An 11190-nucleotide genomic window follows, 5' to 3' on the forward strand; every position below is an offset into this window, starting at 1 on the left:
CACCTTTAAGATATGCACTACACACGCATGCTTCATGTCAATAAAAAATGTGTACTGTCTTCCTTCTTCCATCGCAATAGCGCGACTATAGACGAAAAGAATCAGATTTTGTTCTTGAGGGAGTCCGATGTACAAACACGTGACTCTGCCGAGGTTTCCTTATACAATCCAGCATCTGAGGTATGACGTCATAGCAGATCTAAGTCGTGGCAGCATGCAATGTTGCCAGGATAGCTCGAAAGGATCTCTGCCAAAGTGGCGCTCCTCCTTCAATTGATTTCAGTCGCGAAATGAAGCACCTTTTCTCATTTGTAAAGTAAAAAAATAATGGTGTCCTGCCGTATTTTTTGTTGTGAGGTGCCTGCTCTTTGACGTTTAAAACTAATGTTTATTGTACTTTCAAAAACAGTGTTGAAAGCGTAAGCAATCAGCAGCGCTTTATCTTCAAGCATTACCACAACTACCAGAAGATTTTTACAAAGTATTTATCCCACGTGGAAGCATGCAGGCGTGGCCGACTTGCCTAAGGAGCAAGCATCAGCAAGTACTACTTTTTCGCGCACGATAACTAAGGTTTTTGCCACACTTCAAGAGGACCTTCACCGGCCTGTAAAAAAGGAATTGGCGCTAGCGTCCTAAATGGACGACAATAGCTACTTGGAAATTTCCTACCGCTGAAACCAATCTCAACGCAACTGATGCATCGTAGACTGCCGTGGCGAATTGCTCTGTCCTAACGGTCGTCAATTCCGTTTTCTTTAGAGCTGCTTCAGCACTGTAGAGAAAAATCCCAATAATAAAATCGAGAAATATGAAAAGTCATTAAAGAATTTGCAAGGCTTCGCATTTTACAGCAAAACGTGTTAAGTTCCAGAGCAGTAGATTCAGATCAGTCTGAATTCTCTGATAGGCTGATTTACTTTCAGTATAAGTGGAAGCGGACTTTGCATTTTCTCATACCTCACGCGCCATGAGTTGTCTGAGCATATGAATTTGACAAATAGCCACAGGATGACGCAAATCCTTGTTACATGCAGTGAATAAAAGCCTCAGCGTATCCACCGGGATGAGGACGATCGCTAACTTTGGAGAACGTTCATTTTTACTTGTACTTATACTTAATATTTTGTGAGGCGACAAACTTTCGGCTGACACTAAATAACACTGAACCTAGCCCCGCTCCAAATGTTTCTAGAGCACCTTCTGCAGCACTGATCTGAATTGCTACTGGAAATTTCGTTTGGTTTGTCTTGGCCTATAGGGTATATGTCCCTATTTGACTCAGGCTTTTGGGCTGCCGTACCGGAGGGTTTCAGAAATTTCTACCACCGGATGTTTTTTCCAGTGCGCTGACACCGCGCAGCACCCAGACGCCGTGATGTGCCCCGCAATTGAAATGCGGCCCCTACGACCGGTATCAAAAACGTGTCCTTGGCTTCAGAAGTCAGCATCGTAATCACGGATCCACCCTGCCAGTGCAAGGAATGAAGTTCATGGTTCGCCTGGCTCTTTTCACGTTACAATAGCACATAGCTTCTGCATAATATGTGCTCTTTACGCTGCTTGTCGACCATGAGAGACGTCAAAATGTTAAGAGCTGCGTTGCAATTTTTCCACTAGAAATATGAACCGCTGTGGATACATAGCGCTCGCAAGCCTTCAGAAGCATGCGCAACGGATGTTTGCTACCCAGTTTACGCGTAGATTGCTCTTTTATGCCAGTATTCCTACATCGCTTATTAGCCAGGATAGAAGGCGTGGACATTAGAACGTGTTGGCCCCACCATTTGCATATTAGTTTAATGTGATGCTTGCTTTGAAGCTGACAAAAGATGGGCACTCACCGGATGACTGCGGCCATGCCAGCCGGACAGAACTGTTCAGCCAACTTGAAGCATTGGGGGCGAATATGAGGTTCCCCCAACGCAACGTAATCGCTACCAGGAAGGTACAGCAGCTTGTGCACGTATTCCTTCGGAAGCAGCGGTGTTATCAGAGACCAGACTGCTAAAGTGATGTAATTCAGCACGGTGACCCTGCGGATAGACAAGTAGCAGAAATGTACTTTTTCGATTTCGATGTACTGGTGAACATTATTCATGACCAAAATTGGAAATGTACTACTGCGTTGCTTGTGTTTTGCTTCTTGCCATTCTGCCTTTGTCAACGACCCTGTGAGGGTTAAATGTCTGGCTACACTGATATATCACACATAGCTAGTTCAGGAGGAAAGAACTAAATGATCGTGTGAAGAAATGTTTGCATAACCTAGGAGATTGATATGTGCTACAGCTTGTTTTTCTGATACAGCAATTGCAATACTACGTGAATAAACCAGGATGAATAGAGACTCTAAGACACATACAAAAATGCGAAAGACAATCACAGTTAAGCCTAGTTATACAAGTGAGCGGAACATCTATGAAGCGTTGCAACACATCGCTTTGACTTAGTAACGATTTGCTCCCCACCGGCGAACTATATCGGCAGGATGTTAATGCTCAGCCTGGCGTCTGCGCTAAAGAAATGCACCTGGACCGACGTGCGCCTGATCTACGCTGAGTCTGAAGGACCAAGCGCAGTAGGCCGGCTGGATTACGCCTGCCTAGTTACGTGGTATACAGCGGTAAGTCTCCCAGCAAGCGCAGCTGTGGTGCTTGTCCGAAACGGATCACGTGACGCGACATCATGCCGATAGGCGGCATAAGGTCAAAATTGTGCCAAATGCAGCGCAATAAGTGGAGCTCCAGCGCTAAAACGCCGAACTTTCAAATTTTTTATTTCAATAATGCAATGTATTTACGAGGGTTTCCAAAAACAGTTTAAGCTCAAATTAAGAGTGCAATGGCTGTTGCAGAGTAAAAGTAGTTCGAGGCCACATGTGCATCAGGAGCGCTGGTAAGTCGCGATGTGTGCATTTAAAAATTAATCGCTTTCTTTGTTATTCACAGACAATAAGCTAATGCAACTGTCATTCATTTTGTGTTGTAAATGTATAGACAACTTCTCTGTTGCGTTTAGTTATTGCCTTCGATAGATGTTTTTATTTTCAGATATAGTGAACAGGCTTTGCTGCCGCTGCTCACACGGAAGGACGTTTTTCAATGTTGCCAGTCGGATTCCTATTTGAAGGTAGGAACTATAACTCGCGCGTTGGTTTCCCTTTCTATGTCCGTTCAAATTAATTAGTTATTGCGATATTTCATACCTTTTCTAGATGCTTGTAGGGCGAAAGGAACATGGAAATTCAAATTCAATATCTGGCACCGAATGCGTGAGGTAACATAATATTAAAAAATAGATAGGGAGCCGGGGAAATGGTGGACTACTATAATTGTACTTACTCTATTGCTGAACTTTGCGTTAGAAGAAATATTCCTGAACAGACAGTGTAGAAAGACGTGCTTTTGCGTAGCAGTACGGTGGTGGTGAAATAAGACCAAATATTGAGCTCTTTGAACATAAGTAGGCTGCTGACGACATGGCGATCAAGGAGCTGCAATTGCATGAACAGGATCATGCGCTTGGACAAACACAAAACAAGCCTGGACAGCAAACAACTGCATCAATACTCATGGCTGCTGTTACACGCATCAGTTGTTAGCTGTGTCGAAAACGTATTTATTAAGGTGAAAGCCTTTAGTGGCTCATGCTGTCTTGGATAAAATGTATGCCGCTTTTGCGGTGTTCTGATTGGCCGAGGCGGGATGACGTCATAGTGGTCTTGACCAATCACAAAAGAACCATAGTATGCACGAATGCCTGCCTTGTATGGCCATATGTCAATCAATGTTCAATTACTAATGAAATAATAAATATTTTAAAAATATAGTAGTTATTCACTCATTAAATTATTCATATAATAAAAATTTATTATTATTTGTCTAACCAATTATTTATTACCTATTTTAAACTTAATTAGTCAATTTAATAATTATTTACCAATTAGTGCCAGTTGCACCGCAGAATGTGGCATTCAGGCTTTCGCCATCCACTACTTTATTCGCTAAAGTCCCTCGTAATTTTTTTTATGTGATATCTCAAAGGCCCCTGGTTCAAGGCATTACATGAGGGATGGGAATAAGAGTTAAACAACAATGGTCTTGATAACGTTCTTATAATTAATGGCGTTGATATGATGCACGGCGTTTTATGTAGTTGATACCAGTCCCGGGATCACTTTGCGAAAAGAAAGATCGAGAATTAGTGGTAGTTCTTGCGGTGGGGCATAGACGGTCTTATGGTGATTAACACAGCTTGAGACACGATAAGCAGGTGATATGACTGATTCTCCTAAAGGTGAACGATAAAACACATGAGAGAGGCACAATCAAAAAATGTTTCTTCCCTCGAGTTTCAAGACTGGGCAAGTTGGCTCAAGATTTTAAAGCAGACACACTAGTGTAGTATGAGTAATCAGAACAAATGACGCGGATAGCTTGATTTTGCATTTTTATAGGGTTACAGAAAGGTTAGACTGGTGAGGATCTCATATTGCCGAAGCGTATTCTGGTTTATGACGGATAAAAGTTACATTTGCAAATGATTTAAAGGATGGTGTGGCAAATTGTAGACTGTGCCGTATGACGAAGAATACGATTAGCTTCGTTAGCGATGTTCAGATCTAAGATTGCACATGTTAGGTCTTGCTTTACAATAATACCCAAGGACTTACAGGCAGAGACGAACGACACTTCAAAATCAGAATCAGGGTGCATTTAGAATTAATAGATATCTACCGACGACGCAACGAAATGAAACATGTTTTAGAAATATTAAGAGACATTAACCAACGTTTGACCAAAGGTTTAGTTATGCTAAGGTCTTGAAGAATTCAAACGTCAGTACTGTTAGTGATTTGGCAGTAAATTACGCAATCGTCAGCAATTAGGCGGATAGTAGATGAAATATTGAAAGGAAGATCGTTAATATATATATGAGGAAAAACAAAGGCCCTTAGACTTTATCTTGGGGAACACTTTAAATGACCGGACACCGAGGAGAAGAACGATTTCTACCATAGACAAAGTGCTATCTGTTAGTCAAAAAGGTAAAAAGCCATTCGAATATTAACGGGTTAAGATTTTGGCACGATAGCTTTAGTAGCAGTCTTTTATGCGGTACTGTATCGAAAGCTTTTTCGAAATCAAAGAAGAGAGCGTCAGTACGAACGTTTCGGTCAATGTTGGGGCTTTGGTCGTTAATAAAGAGTGCCAATTGGTAGTCACATGAACGTCCTTTCAAAGGTTAGTATCAAAACAATTTATGGAGACAAGGAATTTCACTATGTGCGAATAAATAATATGTTCCGTTATTTTTGAACAGGTGCTTGTGAGGGAAATGGGACTGTGATTTTTGCATGAAACAAGTGAGCCATTTTTGCAGACTGGAATAATGTTACCAAGTTTTTAATATTGTAGAAGGACACCTGTTGATATGAACTGCTGACAGAGGTCGCACAATATTTCACTTACAATGTTTTGGCATTTTTTCTAGATTTTAGGAATTATGCCTTCAACACCGGATGAAGATCTAAGTTTCGATGATTCAATGAGTTTTATGATGCTATTACAATCTGTGGCATAACTGGTTGACCGAGAGCTGAGAATTCCGGTAATTCCTTGTCTGATTCACTTGAAAAAACTGAAGAAAAAGAGTTAAGAGCGTGACTAGAGTCGTGTTCTTGGACAAGATTGTTGACATCGTCATGTCATCTTAGAGGCTTAGAATGCGATAGGTTTTCAGTTTAAAAAAGAGGTTTCGGGGTTGGTGTGCAACATGGAAGGCAGACAAGACGACAAAAATCCACGTTTCAGTTTTGCCTGATAAGGATAAGTATGTTTGTTCTGCGTAACAATATCTTTCCTACGCTTAAGGTGTGTCACAACGTTTTGCGGATCAAAAGAGGTATTTGTTTTTGTTCCGGAGGCGTTTCATCACGGTGTTGAACCATGGCGATGGTGGGTTTTCAGCGACGATGATAGTTACACGCGTTTATAAGTTGATGCATCTTTTGTCTGAAAAGAGAGCGGTTATCTTCGATTTATCGCTCTTATACATTTTGCAGAAACCATCTGCATAAATCAGCTAGTTCGGAATGGCTAAATAATTGCCTCTGTCTTAAAGTGTTAACGTTTTACACTTTTTTCTTTTATGCGTGATAAGTGGCAGGAGTACGTGGATTGGATTACGATATGATCCCTGAGTCCTGGTAAATAAAGAAGCGGAGGGACGTTATCAGGGTGGGAAGTTATTACGAGGTCGAGTATGTTGGATGAATGATTGCTTTGTCTTGTCGGCTTTGATACGAGCTGGGACCCACCAAAGGTTGCACACGTTTGACAAAATCGCTTTTAATGTTATTTTCGCATGTTGTGGTGGAAAGGTCGGAACAGTTCATTTCAGGAAAGTTAATGTCGCCGAAAATAGCAATGGTATTGGTGAGCTACGGTCATCACGCAAAGTGCTTTGTGGAAATGAGCAACAAAAGAATCGGTTAAATCAGGTGGGCGATAACAAATACCAATGATTACGAAGCAAAATGAAGCATGGCAATGAAGGCACAATATTTCTTGAGGGGATAGAATTTTAATTTCAGAACAACCAATCGAATCATGGGTTCCCATTAGCAGACGTGCTCCCCGCCTATCTGTTCTATCCCGACGGAAAATAGCGTTGTTGAGAAACGGAAAGTATTTCAGAGTCATGTACGGATGATATTAGCCAGTTTTCAGTGAGTATGAGTATGTTGGGGGGGGGGGGGGGGCTATCAACTGTGCGCGAAAGACTTTCAAGAGCGTCAAGTTTGGGTAGGAGGCTTCGGATATTGCTTCGGCTTCGGCGTACGGATGCAGGGGGGCGGGGAGTGGCGGGGAATGACTTTCTGTGAGGAATGGTCGAATATATGAGCAGTGTTATCAATGATGACGTTATTACAGCGGAGTTTGTACGTTCCTGGTTGCAGTTTCACGACTTATAGTAACAGTTTTCTGACAAAGAAAGTATGCTTTGAGCAGTCTTCTAAGATTCAGTAGTCACTGCTTCTTAGTTTCTTATTGAAAGAAAGAACTTTCTCGCCAATTTTAAAGTCGGCGAATTTAACGACGATCGGCCATTTCCAGTCGCTTTGAAGTTTTGCAAGCCTGTACGGTCTTTCAACATCCATGGGCTTATTGTGACGTATCATACGAAAGCACCTTTGGTTGCTTTTATTGGTATGTCACCACCTTTGAAAAGACATTTTTTTGTAAAAATGACATTTTCTCTTTTTTATATTTAGAGAGTCCCCAAACATTCAAGAATGTTTTGCAGCAAGAATCATGTTCGTATCTTGTTTAGTTCAAAAGTTATAGCTAACTTTCCAACAGATGATGAACAGTTCCGAAACCGAAACTGATGTGGTTTGGTAACAGAAACTGATAACTCAATGATAATCTACGACGCATATTGAAACTTTTCTGTTATGTTTTAGTCTCATACCTAAAAGATTTTGAAAGGCAATTTGTAAGGCTTTGTTTTTTTTAATATTTCTTTAAATTTTCGCAAGGGGGGTGCATGACGCTATTAACGTCTCTACAAGGATTGAAAAACTTTAATCGTGTTTTTCACAAAACTTGATTTCTAGCACTTCCTTGTTGTGCAAACAGTTGTAACTTTGAACTGAAGGAACATTTTTCAATGAAACTTTGCCCGCTCGTCTACTAACCTGTGCAATGAACTAGGATGAATGAAATCGAATGGTAAGTTTTGATGTAATCATGTTTTATGCCAAGGAATGCAAACAAAAATGACACATTTGTTTGTTTTCTTTGGAATTTTTTGTATAACATGATTCCCAATTATCGGATGGCAAAGATCCTAGTTAGTTGCACAGCCTGGTTATTTGGCTAACTCTGTGCCAAAAAGTTTAGAATTTCTGCACTCCATTGGCTAGTTATGAATGTTTGCGTAACAGCTATGTTTGGACCATTTTTTTGTCAATAACAAATTCTAGCATAATTTTTAAACTCTTTTTTGCTTTTGAATATCATATAAAACCATGCTTTATAAGGTCAGTGTGAAATAAAAATGTAAAGGTCAAAATTCACAAATATTTTCAAAAAGGTGGTGACATACCTTATGTCAAGAAAAAAATAGTTGCTTAAAATGGAAGCCCCCAACTGATGCAGCAATTTATATTTTTGCGTAAGACGCGGCTGGAGATTTCTAATCACATTCCTAAATTAGTATTGTTTCCAGCTTCTCTTTTTCAGCGTCGTGTTTTGTGCTGGATAGTCCCATTTTTTATGACCCTCTAAAACCAACACACCACGAGACAAACTTCATCTCTTCTTTAAGAGCGTTAGCCCTTATTACTACTTACATTTGTACATTTCGTGTTAGCCCTGGATTCAAGATGGAGGATGAGTATGTGATCAGTTGCCGTAGCTTTGCAGTCTAGTGCCGTCATTTCAACCCCGTTACCAACCTCAGGTAAGCTCAGGTGGCTAGCAAGTTGTGTCCACCAAGGTTGCGCGCGATCATATATGTACGACGTAATCACAAGTGAACACCGGGGCAACTGGACGCAGTGACGTCATCACAACTCGTGTAGGCCAAAGTGATGGAACATCAAAACTGTGACGTCGATAATCAAACCACGTGACTGCCAAGCAATACCACCAGACGGCTTGATAATAAGGTATCACGTCACCATACATTTCCCCCTTGAGCGCGCACAGCCGCCGGGCCAGCAGTTATCCACTATATTGTCGCTATTGTTGTTGGAAGAGGAAAAAGAATCTGCACATGCCTGCTACTGGATCTGTATTTGAGTCACCTCCGTTACCTCGTGCGGACAATGAAAAATAGAGAAAAAAGAAAAAGAGAGAGAGAGCGAAAGACGCGTTTCGCAACGGCCGCCATCCGCCAATGAAGTGGCGGGTGCAATGACGGCATACCGCTATGCTGTCGTCACGCTACATGCTGTCGTGTTGTTACATGGCATCCTTGATGAGTGCCGAGATTGGGCCATTTCAACCATCATTGCTGCCAACAATGTTTGCCAGCCTTTTGGCGCAGGAGATGCGGAGTAAACAATATGGCGCACAGAAGTGTATAGCCAAGTTGAGACCCTTGTCTGAGCCGAACCAGCAGCGATAGAGAGAAGCCACTTCCCCACTTTGTGCTGAACACATTCGCCCCAGAACATGTGACCTACGATTGAAATTTTTATATAACGAATTAAGCCCATCGGATATAAGGAAAGTGGTTGCCGAAGTGAGTTCGTAAAATGCACGACAGGCGCTTTAGATGGATAGCCGAGGCGTATAGAAGAAGACTCCGGACCGCGCGCTCGCACACACGGCGATGGACGAGAAGGGGAGACCTGGCTCTGGTCGGGTGATAATATACCAACGCTATGTCAAGCATTTCAAGTTCCAGCGTGGAGAAATTGAATCAGATTGCAAAACATGTTGCAAGTATCATCGTAATAATATGACGCATAATAAAAAGTCATTGCCAAACATGAAAAAAAAACGCTCTACAGTAGATTGCATGCAAAGGTGGTGTGGCAATTTTTTTAAATTAATAATATTTATTAAGTAAAAAATTACTCCCCTGCATAAAAAGTAGCCCTGCATCTCTTACACTTTTTCCACTTCACCGTAAAACAGCTGTTCAAAATAAACTTGATTGTGTTTTGTCGAAAATGCTATACAAATGATATTGATCTATAGCTCAGCGGAATCAATAGCAGTTAAGAATAATTCTGCAAAAGATTAAACAACGCACATTTCCACGAGAGATGCGAATGCGAAGGTCGACAGCTTTTTCTCGCATTCACAACCGATTGCGTATCATTTCCAACCAAAACGCTTTCATTATACGCTCAAACTCTATAACGTAAAAGATCGCCCGATGCAAGAAGGCAAGGAGGTTGCAAGTAATAATTTTTTCCCCTCACAATGGACGCCAGCAATGCCCTGCGGCCGCAGTGGCGAGCGTGCTAGAATAACGGAGAAGGTTACGTCCATAAAAAGGTTTTCTGTGTTCTGGCTGTGTTCACAAAGTACACAGCTATTAAGCATTGGCAGCATCAACAAGCGCGGTGGGTGATTGCAACGAATGAGAGTTATAGGGCTAATGTCACCGCGCAGCTCAGAGTTGATAAAAAGAACTATGTAGATGAGAACGAAAAGAACCACCATGGAACATCTAAAAAAAAAAACAATATCGACGAAGGTACACATCTTCCGCGCAGTTGCGATTATTGGAGATATATATGGTCACATCTCGGATCAGGACCAAAACTATATTGCAGAGTGCATTTAACATTCGGCATGAACAACTACATGGCTTATCGACATAAAGACCTGTTCTTTAAGTGTGCAACGCTAACGAGAGCAGCATAAGAAACATTAGGACTGATATATTAACAGCCGGGGAAGCGCTAAAGAGTGCAGCGAACAGTTTGGTGGCATGCAGCATCCGCCTAAACCAGTTACCCGAAGTCCAGAAGATCAAGTCAACATATAGCGTAAGGGTCCAAATAAACTCAAACCGGGTGAAGAAATTCCGGTAAAGGGGGTATATACTTGTAAATAAAGCGAACCGCTTTATTACGTTTGGAACCGAACACAGGCCATGTGTGCGCCGAAGGAGCACGCTACACATAGACCGAGAGAATGGGTTCTGGAGTTGTGTCTCTGACGTAATAGCATGGGTATGAGTATTGCGAAGGTGTACAATAAAAAACGGGTAAAAAAGGAAAAGGCACTGTAGAGTTTCAGTCTTCAGGCGAAGCTTCAGTCACCTCCGAGATGTTTGTTCATGAAAGTATTTACGTTTTGCACGGACAATTGTAAATATGGCCACAAATAATTGATAGATGATTATTGTAGATGATTGATGTAGATAAATGAAGGAAAGCGTAGCAGGGGGCGGCAGAAAGTTAGGTGGGCGGATGAGGTTAAGAAGTTCGCGGGGTCAAGTGGATGCAGCTAGCACAGAACCGGGTTAAGTGGAGAAATATGGGAGAGGCCTTCGCCCTGCGGTGGGTATAGTCAGGCTGATGATGATGATGATGATGATGATGATGATGATGATGATGATGATGATGATGATGATGAATGTAGATAAACTCATCCCACATCTCAAGCGATGATAAGTGAGAGAACTATAGTCTCAGCTCACGGATATCAAGTTAGC

This window comes from Amblyomma maculatum, chromosome 10 (assembly GCF_055883805.1).
Source record: "Amblyomma maculatum isolate TAMU_Amacu chromosome 10, ASM5588380v1, whole genome shotgun sequence".
NCBI lineage: Eukaryota > Metazoa > Arthropoda > Arachnida > Ixodida > Ixodidae > Amblyomma > Amblyomma maculatum.